General features: G+C 40.0%; 1 protein-coding gene across 2 annotated transcripts in view; it reads right to left on the reverse strand.

Moving 5' to 3' along the window:
* The window catches only part of ADAMTS3 (ADAM metallopeptidase with thrombospondin type 1 motif 3), a gene marked incomplete at both ends in the record, with an annotated part of 217,544 nt that overhangs the window by 71,103 nt on the left and 128,784 nt on the right, over nt 1-17,657 (reverse strand). The gene's annotated exons all lie outside the window — the stretch shown is intronic.

A 17,657-nucleotide genomic window follows, 5' to 3' on the forward strand; every position in this document is an offset into this window, starting at 1 on the left:
AAAAACAAAAAACAAAAACAAAAGGGGACCAAGAATTATGATTATAGCACAAGATGGCTTAAGTTTATGTAAGAAAATATAGATGATACAAAGGAATATAGATGATACAATTTATATGGGCAGAAAGATGGAAAAGACATAACATCATAAAACACAGATACAACCCAGAAAAGAAAGAGAAAAGAGAGACACAACCTAGAAGAAAAGTAGAACAGAGTTAAGACAAATGCTGAGGACTACCTGGCAATTTCATCTTGAGTTTCGAGTCCCCAGGTACCAATTCTCAGCTATGATGTGTGTGAACACTGTCCTGGTAAGTCAAATGTCAGAAATAATCATTGGGGACTATTTGGCCTATTATATTAAATGCCATGACCTCAGTAACATAAAATGCAAACATGCCTTGCTCATAATACTGAAGGCCACAGGGTATAAGATCCAAGTCCCTATTGAGGGTCACTCCTCACAGATGGCACTCTGTGCCCTCACATGATGGAAGTGTGTATATGTTTTATAAGAGCACTAATCTCATTCATGGAAGGTAGAGAGTTCTTGATCTAATCACTGTCCAAAGACCATAACCTCAAATACCATCTCATTTATAAAAATCCCTATGAAAAGTTCACACTAAACCCATGTAAGTCCATACAAACCCCTCATGAGCAAATGATATATTTTTTTTTCTAAAATTCCCCTTCATTTTCATAGAAAATGCAATGTTCCCCCAACAGTAAGCATAAAACACTTGGGCATAATGAACGAAGCATTTAGCAAATTCAGCATCTTTAAATTTAACAGTTTCAATTCAGTGTAAAGTCAAATGGCTAGCCCTCCCACCCCATATTCACATAAAATGTGCCAGGGAAACTTGTGGGTTCTCTGTTTGGCTCTCTTGTTCTAGTTTGTTTTTCTCTTGCTGTATCAGTTTCACTGAAACAGTTTGCTCATAGGAAGGAAGAATTTACATCAACTTTCAGGGTACAGAACATCCTCCAGGGGGTCCAGGGCCCAAGCTCAAGGCAGGAACTGAAGCAATTCCAGGAGGAAAACTGGCTTGATCTCCATGACTTGTTCAACCTGTTTTCTTTTACAAACCAGAATCACCTAGCCAGGGGTGGAGCCACCTACAATGGGTTGGCCCCTCCCATTCCAGCAATAATTTAAAAATGCCTCAAAGATATGCCCCTGCTAATCAGATGGAGAGAGTTTCTCAGTGGAGGCTCCCTCCTCTCAGGTGAAGCTAATTTGTATTAAGTTGACAAAAAAAGTACAGAAGAACAAACAAACAAAACACCAGCCCACCTACTTTCTAAGTACTTTAATTTCACTGAAAATTTATTAGTAAAATAAGCATATCATCCATTACTCTTTTGACCAGTTATTAGTCCATAGACTGTAAATAAAATTCTATAAAGATTGGAATCAAGTTTTCTTGAACCGGCATATAAAATTTACTCTAAGTGCATAACAGATACTAAGATTAAAAAAAGGTACAACATGCTGGGTGTTACAGCATGTGTCTGGGGACTGCAGCGAATGAACAGGTTCTATTCTAAGGAGCACAAAGAGTTACACAAGAAACAGGCTTATTATTGAGCCTAGTACACAGCAGACATAGCTGTTTCTAGCTGTGGTTGAGTATTATCTCTCTCCAGTCTAATAAAATTGTGGTAGTCAAGCCTTGCTCCATGGTTTCAGCCAATTCTGAAAGCTGGGACCTGTGCTAGCTCTCTTCCTCTATCATTAGTTCTACGGAATTGTCCTTTTAGATCTTTGCTGGTAGGAAATAGAGTTCACTATTTACCTTGGTGTCCAAAAAGGATTTTCTTGCAGCAAGAATCTCAAGAGCTCAGTTACTTTCTCAGAGTCTTGTAGGGAACTACCCTATGTATTTTGTACCTTTTATGTACCCAAGACTCCTTCCCCCTTGTTTAGTTCTTTAGGAAAATTAATCCTCTTTCCTCAAGTAAGATAAGAATGTTCCAATCACATTTTGCCTCCAGTCAAGTATGGCCATCTTTTTTGAACTGAACAAGCTTAAGGTGGGTTTGAGTGCTTTATTTCCCCACTATAAGCTAATTCTTTCCAAAAGAGTGTTTTTGATCATATAGTAAGCAAAGAATAGTACTCTCTCTATCTACTATCATGTCATTCTTAGTTCTTCTTAGTGGAAATTTCCATTTCTACTTCTTGGCAGCACCAAGCAGTTACCCTGCATTTCACACAGGAACATAAAATTGCAATTGCCTACATCCACACAATTGAGGATGAGGCTTGCAGTCCACCAATCTCCTGGCTCAAGATTCTATGTGTAGTTAAAAAATTAGAAGTGGCAGCAAGACACCTGCCTTACCTTCTATTGAATCATTAACAGCTTTATTTTAGCCCCTTTGTAGCTGTGAAGGTCAGACCCTGGCAGAGGTCAGCTACTTGCTATTACCGGCTTCTCCATGTCTTCAAAGTTCATGTTCTCAGGTTAAGTTGGAGCCCCTCTTCCCCATCTGCATTTGGCGACAGGATTCATCCCTTTATGACTGCACATGATTCAGGCCTCAGTTTCCTTGACATTGTTCAGACAAAGACCCTAAAGCTACTGCAGCTTCCTGGTGGTTCCTTGACATGAGGTCCTCCACCAGTAGTTTGCAACATGGCTGCTGGCTTCCTTGCAGTCTGCCAGAAGCACGTCTCTTTAATTCACCTTCTTTTCAGTGAGACCCCTTATTAGGTCAAACCCACTCAAGATAATATCTTCTATAACACATCATATTTGCTAATTATACAGCACATGTAAACTAAGAATGGCAAACTTGGTCCCACCTTAGTTACCAGCTTCCAAGAAACTGTATGCCATGAACACTTACTGGTGTTGAATAAAGCTCTTCCCAGAGACCAGGTGAGCAGAATGTAGCCAACAGCTGAGCCTGTGAAAAGGAATCTTCTAGCTCCATCCTCTTTCTACAGTAGATTTCCCAGTACAGAAATTCTCTTAGGCAGATAATAGGTAAATTTTAAAGTTCTCTAAATGTTATAGACCAGATCTAGCATGTAGAAATCAGTCATCCAAGTCTCCTGTAGCATTCATTATTCATAGTTTAGAAAAAAAAATGAGGTCAAGTCAATCACGATCCTGTGTGTGTGTGTGTGTATGTGTGTGTGTGTGTGTGTGTGTGTGTGTGTGTGTGTGTGTGTGTGTGTGTGAAGGGAAGGGGAAAAAAGGGGGGAAAGTTGGGGGAAGGAGAAGGGAAGGAAAAGGGAAGGAGAATGGGTGGGGAGGGGAAAGAGGAAAGGGGAAGGGAGGGAAAGGAAATGGAAGGGAAGGGAAGGGAAGGGAAGGGAAGGGAAGGAGAAGAAAAGGAAAGGAAGGGGAGGTGAAAGGAGGGGAGGGGAAGGAAAAGGAAATGAAGGGAACAAAGGGGAAGGGAGGGGAAGGGGAGGGAAGGGAATTGGGAGAAGGGAGAGGAGGGGAGGGGAGGGGAGGGGAAGGGAAAAGAAGGGGAGAGGAGGAAGGGAAGGATAGGGGAGAGGAGGGAAGGGAGGTGCAGGAACCTGGCTCCACCCTTTGAGTTGTTAAGTGCTTCTGGAAGGGTATTTTTGTATCTTATACATGATTTCTTTTACCAAATCTTTAAATTCATAGAAATTTGTAGTCATGGTAAATGTAGAAGATAGGGTAATAAATCTGAGGGTTCCAACTAAAATGCTCTTTCACTATTAAAGAAACAGCAGCACAAAGTGAGTTCAAAGTAACAGTAATTTTTCATAACTATTATTCACGAATTCACTGATTTCATCTACATTCTGTTTCTAATCCACTTGTTTCTCTTCTGTCTCCCTTCTGTTACACACATACATTGTTCAAGCTCAAACGCTTTCCAATTGCCTAATTTGTGTCTCCCATGCACACGTCTCTCTCCTCTCCCTTCTACTAACCACATACTAAAGGCATACAAACATGAAGAACTGTGATGTGTACTTTGCTAAGTGCCAAAAATGCAAATACTCTGTATTTATAGGTTTGGATATAAAGAAGCCTCCAAAGGGGATGACTACCAGATAACATATTTCTTTCCAAGCAGCTGCTTTACTGAACCCCTTGGATTTACAGTAAAATTTAGTGTAGTTTCCTTTCATTTCAGTGGTCTCTTGCTGCAAAGAGTCTACTCTGAACCAAACATCATAGCTTTACAGAGAATTTTGGGACCAGGAACAATACTGAAGTTCAAGAAGGAACCACTCCTTTTATTTATTGCAGGTGGCACCCTCCAAATTCAAAATAACAATAGTTCACCAACCAACCCTGTTATAGATAACAACTAAATATCAAAGTAAACAGGAATTAAGACAGTTTTAACTTAATTTAACAGTTTTAACCATTACTCCCAAACAGCAATCATAGTCAGGAGGAACTGGAAGACCTAATACTCAAAGGATAGAAGCATCACACAGTGTAGTTTTCTGATGGCATGTTTTCCTCCCTGAGGTCAGACTACAGAGGGGGCAAATGGTAACATGTAGAGACTTTAGATGTACTGAGTAGAAGGATCAGAGCACCAAGTTTGAGGATGATAGTGCTTAAAGAGCAGGTGTGCATAGGGGGATGCAGTGATTAGAGCAGGTGTGCATAGGGGGATGCATTGATTAGAGCAGGTGTGTTAGGGGGATGCAGTGATTAGAGTAGGTGTGCATAGGGGGATGCAGTGATTAAAGCAGGTGTGCATGGGATGCAGTGATTAGAGCAGGTATGCATGGGATGCAGTGATTAGAGCAGGTATGCATAGGGGGATGCAGTGATTAGAGCAGGTGTGCTAGGGGATGCAGTGATTAGAACAGGTGTGCTAGGGGATGCAGTGATTAGAGCAGGTGTGCATAGGGGATGCAGTGATTAGAGCAGGTGTGCTAGGGGATGCAGTGATTAGAACAGGTGTGCTAGGGGATGCAGTGATTAGAGCAGGTGTGCATGGGATGCAGTGATTAAAGCAGGTGTGCTGGGGGATGCAGTAATTAGAGCAGGTGTGCATGGGATGCAGTGATTAGAGCAGGTGTGCATGGGATGTAGTGATTAAAGCAGGTGTGCGTGGGATGCAGTGATTAAAGCAGGTGTGCTGGGGGATGCAGTGATTAGAGCAGGTGTGCATGGAATGCAGTGATTAGAGCAGGTGTGCATGGGATGCAGTGATTAGAGCAGGTGTGCTAGGGGATGCAGTGATTAGAGCAGGTGTGCTAAGGGGAATGGGAGGATCTCCCTGAAGGAAGGGAAGGTTATCCAGATTCCTCCAAAGGACTCTGTTCAAATCTCTGACTGTGTGAAATAGCCTTTGAGGCTGTTCTAAGAAGACTATCTAAGATTTATGGAAGAGGTGGTTATAATTTTAGAATTGGCCTGAGACAAACAAGCAAAATGGTAAAGAATTAATTCACCCAGGAATTCTCTAAAATTGAAAGTCTGAATGTACACGGTTTCATTCAGAGCACCATAGATACATTACTATTAGAGATGAGGGGAAATATGAATGCACAATGCACTATTGAGAGAAGAAGCAATAATTGAAACTGAATTTGAGATGACCCAGTTATTAGGAATAAAATTCTCTTGCTCAATGATGCAAAGGATTTGGTCTTAATGAAACAAGGGAGAACCTCAATTGTGAATTTAAATAAAAAACACTGAATCCCAAAAGTATTTACAGAAATCTAGGGGATAGATTGGGCATAGATTAAAAATGAAATTTAGAAAAATTAGTGAAGCTGAATATGAATGAATATATATATATGTGTGTGTGCATGTGTATGTGTGTGTATATCTATGCATATGTGTGTGTCTATAGAACCACATCAAAAAATATAATGTACATATATCTGGAATCTGGTAAAGAATGTAAAGTGAGACCTCAACCCTACACAACAGGCAGCTGTGGAATATGGAGAGAGGAAATACTGTTCCTGTGGGAAGAGCACAGCGATTGACTACTGAGTACCAACTACACTAAACCATTTAGTAAAGCAATGTTCATGGACTTTAAATGAAATGCTTCCTAAGAATGCTGGTGCCCAACAAGTACAATAACCATACCTTCTCACTCATTGCCTATGTCCACAGGGTTCATGTTTCTGATGTGCTATTTCTGATTTCTAGCCAGCATCAGATGGCTGTCTAGTAGTTAGGAAGGTATGTAACCAGGCCAATAAACTCCCATCTCCCCAGAAGTCTGCACTTTCAGAATATAACACTCTTGGTAAACTCCCTACGGTGCAACCTTTCTCTACTCAATTATATCCCAAAGGCAGTAATTGAAGTAATGTTTCATTTTCCTTTCAATTTTTCCCACCTAATCATACTTTTGTGTTTGTGTGTGCATCATCTGTGTGGGCAGGAGCTTTTATATTTACACACTTGTTTCTTTGAAAGCACATTCCAGTCACCTGCACTACTCTAACAGCACTGAAGTTTAAAGGTAAGGAGCCTGAAAGACAAAGCAAAGACAAAGCAAGCAACCGAAAGCTTACAAGGATTTCAAGCTTATTTGAGGCTCTTCCGGTTAATTATATGATTAATGCAATGTGAGGCAGGGCAGCATCTGATTTCCTTCAAATGCCTTTAATTTGGAAAAGTTACAACTTTAAAAAAATGTTTCTTACAAGAAGGAGAAAGGGAGGAAGGGATCTAGAAGAAAGACCAAAGACTGAGGGTGCAGGGGTGGGGGAAGGAGGGAGAAGGGGTCGGGGAGGGAGGGTTCTTGGCAGGAAGAAAGTGATGAGAAACCTCGGGCACCATGGCAAGCATTTCATGGAGCAACCATGATAACATCTGTGCTTGAGGATCCACATGCCTGCAGTTTTGCTTAAGAGCCTGCCCTGCAAATGCACTGAACCTCAGCATCCAACACCAGGTCTTGGCAACCCCAATTTGAAAGTGCAGCAGAGATCTTCCCTGCTGATCCTCCTACTTAAAAGCAAGCTTAGCCTACTACTTCCTTCTGGTGTTAATTTTCCCTGGAATTTAAAGGCTCTTTTTCAGCTCCTTACCTTATTAAGGCTTTACATTGTATTTTACAGTTGGTTTCAAATGAGAATTGAAGAGATGGCCCAGCAGCTAAGAGAGCTCTTTCTTCTCCAGAGGTCCTGGGCTCAGTTCCCAGCACCCAGCTCAAAATGATGGGCAACTCTGCTTCCAGGGGATCTCATACCATCTTCTGGTCTCCCAGGGCACCAGACATACACGCAGTGCTCAGAGATACATGCGAATGCAAACAAACAACAACAACAAAAAAAACCACAAACACCCATGCACATAAACAAATAAATCTTTCTAAAATTATGTTTTTTTTTAATCATGAAATCTCCAAGTTGAACTGTTTTTCTCGAGTCCTACCTTAGTTGCTGTTTCTATAGATAACAACTTATGTTTACTTTAAAAAAGCTAAACTTCTTTCACATTCTTACTTCTAACATATCATTAGTGTATAACTTTGCTGGGCTTTTATTTTAATGGTTTTTTTTTTTTTAAATCTGTCTTCCAATCTTTATGGAAAGGAATCGTAGCCTAAAGTCCTCCCAAAGCTACTGATTTCTAACTATTAAGGCATTTGGGAAAGGGAAGCTTAAGGTTCCAGGTAGTTAACACTACTAATTACTACTGATTACACCTTTGCTTTACATCCTGGGCTTGCCTCCTTCCTGGGGTGTCAAAGGACCAACAGGCTGTGGCTTTACTTACCTCTGACAGGAGGCATATTCGGAGCTTACCACAGAAGAGTCTCCTGTCACTTTGGGTGTACAAACACAAGGCCAATTAGCAAGAAACACATCTATAATTTGGGGCAAACTTGCTATATCAAATACTGTATTATCAGAATCCCCCATCAATGTGAATCTGTGCCTAGAGGAACATAAATAGTGTTATTCAAAACACAAAGGGTCGGTCACTTCCTAGTTGATTAAAAGGCTTAGACTTTAAGAATGCTACTTATTTCTGCCTTATAGTATATAATTAACAACAGATAAAAAAGGTGGGCTTTTTTTTTTTTTTTTTTTTTGGCAAGTTTCTAAGGAATGTTATTTGGTGGCATCAGACATTAAAGATGCAATTTTCTAACATCAAAGTACAAAAACATAAGTCTGGGTAGTTATCATGTGATTGCTGATCCTTGTCAGTGAGACAGAAAATAACTGAAAACATAATTCACTGCTAAATAAGTAAGTCATTCAACTGAGTGTGTGTGTGTGTGTTTGTGTGTGCATCTCAAATATATATATATATATATATATATATATATATATATATATATATATATATATATATATATATAATCTCAATCTCAAATACTCACGTATTCCTATTGCTGAACTGAATAGAAATGACATACAGAACACCCAGGCAAACTGCTGTTCAAGTGACACTCATGGGGTAGGCTCTAAATAACTCTTTCATACACAAAGATGATCTCATTTGAAGCTGGCATGAAGCCACTCCAAATGGTGTTTTAAATGAAAGGAACAAGGAAGAAAAGGACAAGTGGTAAAGGGGTGGGTGGACAGAAGGAAGGAGTGAGGAGTAATTGACTCCTCAAAGGAGGAAGGAGAGAGGTGACCTGAGACACCTTGTAATTGAGCTTAGGTCTTGCAGTATTCCAACCTTTCCACAATGGCTGAAATCATAAATGGACTTTGGAAGTAAGTTCAGTGCACAACATGGCTTCTTTTCTGAATCTTTAATTCATGGTGAAAACAACAACAGGAATATTTCAGAACATGTGTGAAGACTTAAGTTCAAATCCACAGAACCATGTAAGGATCAGTGCTGTAGTTCACATCTGTGATCCCACTGCATCCATGGTGAGATGAAAAGTGGAGATGAGGCAAGTCCTAGAAGCTCACAGGCTAGTAGCCTGGGATATGAACCTCAAACAAGATGGAGCATAAAAACCAGTATCCAAGGGTGACCTCTGACTTTTATGTACAGACTGTGACACATGTGCTCTCACAACAGGCACATGCAAGCATAACGGGTATCACAGTATTTCTCTTTCCTCCTCCTTCTTCTCCACCTCCTCCTCCTCCTCCTCCTCCTCCTCCTCCTCCTCCTCCTTCTTCTTCTTCTTCTTCTCTCTCTCTCTCTCTCTCTCTCTCTCTCTCTCTCTCTCTCTCTCTCTCTCTCACACACACACACACACACACACACACAGAGTCAGTAGGAGTGAAAGAAACTCTGGTTAAATGTTTAAAGCTCCCTTTATGTGCTGGGCAACCTAGGACATAAGAGACAACTGACTTGAAAAACTGCTAGTAGACTGATCCAGCCCAAGCAAGAGAAGGCTTCAAGAAGGAAAAAGCTTTTCTTCCTTGTGAAGTGTGCACTGAGAGGAAAGCTTAACTTCCAGAGACTGGGGTGTCAGGGTAGATAGTGAAAGAGATGGAAAACCCCCAGCAGGAAGGACTCCAGATGACACCAGGACTCAGAGGCTGGGTAGGAAAATGAGGGGGTAATGAATGGTTAAAGCTGGGACTAGGATTCCCAGGCTGGGAGAGGGAATGGATAAGCTGTGCCCTTTGGAAATACTGTTGGGACCCAGGAAGAAGTAATGCCAGCAAAATAACAAACACATTCACTGCTGGGAAGAAGAGTGATGTGTGGGAAACCAGAATGGGTTTAAGAGAATGTTCTCAGGTGAAAACATTACAAGATGAATTCTGCTCTTGCTGTCATGGCCCAAAGGAACCTTTTCAAAGCAATGTCTGTCTTCATTCATACCTAATTTCTATAGATTAAAAAAATGTATTTTCATACTTCTACTTTGAAAATACACCGTCTGTGGTACAGTGAGTATAAAGAAGCTTCAAAAGGCTTGAATACCAGGCAGGGGGTAGAGTGAATAAAGCCCTGGGATGCTAACCCAGGGGCTTGATAGTGCATACCATAAAGGTCAAAGGTGCAAGGTCACCCTCACTACACAGGGAGGCTGAGGGCAGCCTGAGTCCCATTAGATCCCATCTCTAAAAGAAAAATAAAAATCCCCAGACTGAACTTATCCATGCTACAGTGGATTCACACACAAAGGAGAAGTGGCTTTGGGTTCTCATAGCTATTGGCTGTTCTAATGCTATTCTAGCCCACCATAACCTACTTCTTATGTCTTAGATACACACACACACACACACACACACACACACACACACACGCCTTTAATACAAAGTAGAGAAGGCTCCACTGCTTCCTATGTATCCTTCATTTGTTCTAAAAAAATTCATGGCTCCGTGGTATGCTGATGGTTTTCCTTGTCTACCTGCCCCCAAGTATAGTTCCATGGTGAAGTTTGGGGGGGTGGGGATTGTAAGCACAATACTTATTTTCCCCTAGTTTAGTTCTAAATGGGGAAAAGAAAAGATGCTACAATGATACAGGGATCAATTCTTTCACTGGGCTCCTCTCCCAAGGCCACCGTACTTCTCTGTTTAATTCTGTGCGGGGTAAATATTAAAAAGTGTAAACCTATTATCCCACACCCGTGCCAGCACCCAGGCTCTATCTCTACTACCTGGTCCCCACACTGCCCTCTCTCAGCTGTTTCTCTTTTAGTCTGGAACTTCAGCTACCATTTCTCCCTCCGGGTCATCTGGCACTGGAGGAATTTCTATCTTGGTGTTCTATGCTGCCTCTATTAATTCAGGCCCAGTTCACTCCACCACCCGTATTGTTTCTGTCCTGGGTGGATACGACAACCCTGGCATGTTCCTTTTTCCACCGCCTGGCACAAACATAACTCCACATCCATTTACTTATCAAACAGGTTTATATGTTAAATTCCCAACCCACAAACTCTCCACACAATGAACTCACAACCAGTGAACAAAGATATAAACTGCCCATCCAGAAAAGATAAATTAGACCCATAGAAACCCTTACAAATAATCATAACAACCTCATCAAACTAGAGATGTGCCGAGAGAAACATGCACATTGGCTTCCATGTTGCCTCCAGAATCACCCACCCCCACCCCTTCTGCTCTTCTAGCCTTTTCACCTGCTTACCTCTCCACTATCCAATCATATATTGCCTTAACATCAACCCACAATTCTGTATATCTGTATCAAGGACAACCAAAGGCAGTTAACTTTTAGTTCTAATAACCAGAAACTATGAAAGAAATTTACGCTCCATACCTTTAGATGATTACATGTAAAATACACTCTTGGTCATTCATATATTTTCTAGTAAAATATTAGTTACTGTTTCTCCCTCCCCCCTTTTATGAACTTAAGTTTATAAATTACACCTGGAATGTGTTATGAGAAGCTATCTTTCCAGACTATAGCCCCAAATCGAAACACATAAGAACCTGGTCTAAAATGCCCACAACTTTTCTCAGACTAATATGTTTTTAAAGGCTTTTAAATAAATGTGACATGTGAAAACGTGTGGATTTTGACAACCATACAATAAAGTGTAAACCAAAGTCTTCTGTCAGGCAGGTGTGGTAGTGCACATCTGTAAAATGGGACGCCCTTGGGAAGCAGAGGCAAAGGGATGAAAGGCAGTCGTAGGCCTGTATCAGTTGCAACTGGAGAACCTGTTTTAAAAATAATAACCTAACAAACAAACTTTCCCTCACCATACCATCTCCCAGTCACTATAGCAACCCCAGAGTCAGCAGCCATTTGTCCTCTAGGTATTAGTTTTGTCATTAAGTTAATCTGGTTGCCCTATGTAGAATCTAGATCTATATGTAAGAGCACATAGCAATGCATAAATGGTATGAAAATAAAGCCCAGACACAGGGACTGGAAATAGCACGGATGCCACACTGTAACAATGATCAGATATATACTATTTTCTTCACTAAGTAACTTCTGCCAGGCTGATAAAACACTAGCCCCAAGGGCAGAGGAAAGTGTTCTTAAGCCAGACAAGATTATCAGCACAGAATTAAGTTTTTCAGAAGTTCTTTATGAAAGAACCAAATTTGAAAATACCCCCACCATCATGCAGAGGACAGCAGAAAACAAAACAGAAGTGGTCTAACAAGACTGTGTAGGGAATGCATGTATGAGCTCACCCCCACCCCTTTCATTCCCCTGGGCTGATTTTCCCACAGGAAGGAAGAGATTAAAGGAAGGATTACTTCAGGCACTATAAAGGTCTCTAGGCTGACCCCACTCTTAGAGGGGACTCTTTCAGAGGAATAATGCCATAAAGAATGGTGAAAACCCACAAGCCAGCCCTTCAGAGGGCTCTCATTCACAGCCCCCATTGACTGCCATGGCCCCTCTTAGGGAATTCAAAATAATTCACTGCCCACCAGACTTCGGGGTTCACAGAGGAAGAAAGTGGCAGCGTTGCTTTGCATCTATTTAACTTGTTCTCTTCTTCCTCTGAAGGTGAAGGGGGTTAATCTTCTACAAGTCCAGTCATGTGCTTTCACAAAGAACCAAAAAGGAGTCGCAAAGCCTCCCCCAGCTCTGCAGGAAGCTCTTTTTTTGTGTGCTCTTTTCTGCACACTTCTGACAAAGACACTAAGTGTCTCCTGCCTGGATTGTGAGGTGAGAGAAGCCACGATGATGTCATCGCTGCCTAGCGCTGTGAGCTGAGATAATGAAGACCTCTCAGCCAGAGGCATTACCATTGCTTCAGTACAGACTTCCTAAACTTCCCAATACCCCAAACCTCTATTCAGCGGAAGGGGCGGTGTGTTTTTCTTCATCTTCTGAGCTAGTAGAAAGAAATCCTCACAGGGCACGTTTCCCTCTCACTAACCACAGCCTCTTGAGTTTGGTGAGTGGGTAACACTGTCCCTGAATGGAACAGTTTATTCATAAACTTAAAGTGGCACAAAAGATCATGCTCTTTATAAGGGACAGGTATGTTGTTAAATCAACATTCAGAATTTGGTAGGAGATATGTCATTACATAAGCAGCAACTCCCCATCTAGTAACCTTGAGAATAACAGAAATCTATGAATTTATGAATATAACATAACAAATAAGGCTTTTAGGAGCAAGTTGAATTGTTCAAGAACATTGAGAGTAGGTTGTCACTAACAGTTTTTATGCCATAAACTATTCTAAAAATATTTGAGAAACGATGGAAAGTTTCTGGGAGAGAAGGCTTGAAGGAGTCACTACATACTGAGCACACTGCACACATATGACAGAGGTCTCATGACACTAGGGAAGCCTGCTGCACAGGACACAGCTACAGTTCAAAAGCAAGCTTTTGTCTGAGCCCCATAATTTAGGTAATGATTTTCCTTAAGAGCTCTGACTTTCTCAAAACACTTTAATTTCTCCTATAATCTGATTTATAGTATATTCTTCTTTGATTTTATATATTACTGCACATGAAAAATGACCTCCCTTAATTTGTTTGGCAGAAGAAAAAAAACAAAACATGAGGGCCTGGAGAAAGGGCATTTTTTAATTCTTGTAAAGGACAAGGCTCAGTTCCCAGCACCTATAGTGTAGCCATAAACCGCCAACAACTCTAGTTCCAGAACTTCTGATGCTGTCTCGTGACTTTCCCAAGCACTGCACAGTGCACAGATGCACATACAAACAAAAATATCCATGCACATAAAGGAAAGCTAAGTGAATTAAAGAAAAAGATAATTACAAATTAAAGTAGAAAAACCACACGCACTTCGGACTTTGATATACTATCTCAGTTCTCAGCTGTGAGACAGTCTTCTTCCTTCAGATCCTACAGAATCTATGGCAGATAGCTAACTTCTTTTTCATGGAGTTTCTAGTGTTTTCCACGGAATTTAAGATACAAGGATATATTTTACTGTTCTGGAAGAACAGATAGACAGTCTAGCGATACAATTAGAAAATGTGTAAGTCTGGGTTAAGAAAAAAAAATGCTTGGAGACAGTTTAGTATACCCAAAATCTAGTAGGAAATGAGAGTCACTAAAGAATACTAAGGTCGGAAATGGAAGAATTCAGGACATGATTTTAAAAAGATTATATTTCATTCAACAGGCAGTTTTAATCTAGATGATAGCATAAAATATCATAATTCACAATGGTCACCCACACCCACAATAAATCTCCAGAGAAGTCTCCAAAGCAGATCATGTACTTTATAACCATGCATAACAGCATTCACCAGAACACAGAGAAATAATATGGCTTTATATACTTTACTGTGTTCCCTGTAATTCTTACATCTGGGTATGTACTGTAATATGTAATGTTCATGTTCCACAATAGAGAGATGGTAGCAATTTATTGGTGTGCATTCACACCCATGTGGAATGACCATACAACCCACAAATCGTGAATATAACCCCCCACCTCTAATGGGGCAAAGAAAAACAGCCTCAAGGATAAAACACCTGTGGGGCAAGCAGACCATGCCACTAGACAGAAGGTCTGTGATCCTTTAAGCAACAAATCATAGGTTAAAAAGTGATTAAGCTTTGGATGAAAAAACTTGCTTTAAGCCAACCAATCCCCTTCCCAAAGTGTTCTCACAATGATTCTTGCAATGTATATACATATCTTGTGTGTCTATGCAAACATGAAGCTAATGTGCTGAGTAACTTCTCTACTGAACAGAGAAAGTACCCTGCTTTGGCAATGAAAATATCTTGGAAAAATAGAATGTCAGTCTTCCATGTCTTTGTGCAAAGGTCACATGCTTAATAGTCATTCCAAAGTTCTAGCTGAGAAGTCTTGAGTGAAAATAGAAAAGGGGAGGAGGAAGGAAATCATTCCATGTAAGGGAGCTGCATCAAAGAGAATAGAAACAAATGGAAAGCCATTAGTGTTCACTGTCTCAGAAAGTAAATACTGTGAGAATATCCACACTAAGAAAAAATTCTACACATTTCATTCAATCCCTATCAAAGCCTAAATGGTCAGTTATTTCTATGAACCATAGAGAACCTAAATGGACCTACAGGAAGTACCAAAGACTTTAACTTGAGAAATGAAACTTTAAATTGATAGACAACAAAAACAGATATAATGATGTGGGATGATAGTTGATTTTCCTGATGTGTTGATAAAATTATTCAGACAAAAGAAACTTAGGGAGAAATGGTTTATTTCTGCTTAGAGTTCAGAGGTATTCTACCAGGGAAATCAAAGCTAGGAGTCTGAGGTACCTGACTGTACTGCATTCACTGTAATAATCACTGTGAACCAAAAGGAATGTTCATTTAAAAACTATTGCTACTTAATCTCTTCATTTCACCGTTACTTAATTCCTAAGAGGTAAAACATGATGTTAAATGTAGTTTCCTGAGCTGTTGTATCATAAATGTCATAAGATTATAACGGGAAGAAAAGGAGTTCAGTGCTACTCGAGCACACTGGTGATCTGAACAATAACTAAGAAAGATTTTGAACACTCAAAGATGGGAGGGTTACCAGGGAGTCTACATGGGACCAACCTAGGCCCTCCACCTATATGTTACAGTTGTGTAACTTGGTCTTCCTGTGGAACTCCTAACTGGGAGCTAACTATTTTAATGGCTGTGGAGCCATTTTGTTCATACTGGGTTGTCTTATCCACCTTTACAATGAGGGAGGTGCCTATTGTACTGCAACTTGATACGCCATGTTTGGTTGATATCCATGGGAAAGGATTGCTGTTTTCAGAAAAGAAAAAGAGGGGAGTTGACGGGCATGAAGAGAGAGAGGCAAAATTGGATGTAGGGACTGGAAGAGAAGGAAGGAGGGGCAGCTGTGACCGGGATGTAAAAATGATGATATAACCTTAAAAGATGGGAATTCTAATTAAAAACAATCAAAATAATTACTACTATGATTATTTTGTGCGATATCACATTGTACACACATACTCACACACACACACACACACACACACACACACACACACACACACACACACACGTGCCATATATGTTGTTCTAAGGCAGCCTTTTGGAATGTTTCTCCTTGAATTTAAGGAGAGATGTGAGGAAGAGATTCAAAGTAGTCCAGGGAATATAGATCATGGCAGCCCCATCTGAACCACACTTGTTTATCAAATGCTGGGTAGTTCTGAAAGAGAATGGGATGTTAATAATAGTTTATAGCAGTGTAGTTTCCCCATTCTGCTTAGCTGAATTCTCCCTTTTAAACAATAATAGACAAGCCAGTCTTTAATACTGACGATGACTTTCATGATACTAGACGAAATGCTGCAGCCAAGTTCAAGCAGTGAGGAAGAAGAGTGGACATCACCATCAAAACCTCTCGCTGGTTCTGCTAACATGTCATCCAAAATTATAAGTGAAGAGCTCAAGTGCTTAAGAGAGTAATATTAGTTCTAATATTCCAGCTTCTTGTTGCTTACATGTCTGTTTGATGACATTATATCAATACAGATATATTGTAAAAGATACTAATAAAACCATAATTTTCAAAAATAAACATAAATTTTTAGCAGTCACCAGCTCATAAGGAAATTAAGACAGTACAAATACATAAAAGTAGATAGCATCAGACATATAGAAAAAAAACTACATGGGAGTTCTGAAACTGAGGACCAAACTTGGAAAACATTTCAAGAACTACATAGGTTTCGTTCTTGAAAGGCAACATTAAAGTAAGTGCCTGTACAAGTTCACAGATGCTTTATATTGTTAATACTCATAGCTGAGAAGTTATATATACTAATTCAAGAAAACTACTTATTTTATTTTATATTTAGCATGTGAAAATCACTTAAATATCATTGGCTCTGCTTTCATATTACTTCATGGAATAAGACAGTCTCCATATTAAATTCATTTTCTCTATAATTATTATAAACACACAGAAAAATAGAGCAAAAAAATCACACATGTATGATTACTAATATTTCCATATGAGTTCAATAGAAGTAGCTCAACAAATGATTCTCAGATTAGATTATAAACCATTAGCTGAGAAAATTTATAATCTGCATTACTTAAAAGAATGTTTGCTCAGCAACATAGCTTCCTATAATAGTAATACCTTTGAGAAATCACTTACTAATAAAATATCTGCTAAAATTAATTTATATCATTTTATAATTTCCTTTAACCTGGCCCATCAAGAATTCTCTTTGATACATGCACAGGTCATGAGAATCTCCCAAAGCAAAGGATTGGGGCACCTATTCACATGTCTAAAGCCAAAGAAGACTCTGCATCTACCCAGTCCCTAGCCTCACCAAGACTAAGTCTTCCCATAACTCCTGCTTGTTCTGTGGTTTCACTCCCCAGTAACCAGGAGCAACTCCAAAATCATTTCCGACTACTCCATGTTTCCCACCTGTGACAAAGACACTCCTTCAGGGCACCATGACAACCACACTAGCAACACAAACACTTGGGTTCCTATAGGAAAATGAGAAACTCTGAAAGAAAGCCAGCAGATAAAGGCTTGTTTCACACTGGTAGGAAGTAATTACAAAAATTACTTTAATGCAGAGCTACTGGTGAATGAATAGCTTGTAATGTGAGGAGAAAAGCTTAAGGGCCTAGAGACTCAGTACAACATATGAAAGCTTAAGAATGCCATGTAAACAACCCCCTCACTCACGAACTGCCTGAAGCAAACCTCTGAAGTGTGAGCAGTCCTAAGGGCTGAGCATGGTGTTTGTTTGTGTGTCTCTTTAATCTGAGTTTGGACAAATGGTTGTCCAAATTTTGAATTTGTAACATTATTAATTACAATTCATATA

The sequence above is a fragment of the Micromys minutus genome, assembly GCF_963924665.1.
Source record: "Micromys minutus genome assembly, chromosome: 1".
Taxonomy (NCBI): Eukaryota; Metazoa; Chordata; class Mammalia; order Rodentia; family Muridae; genus Micromys; species Micromys minutus.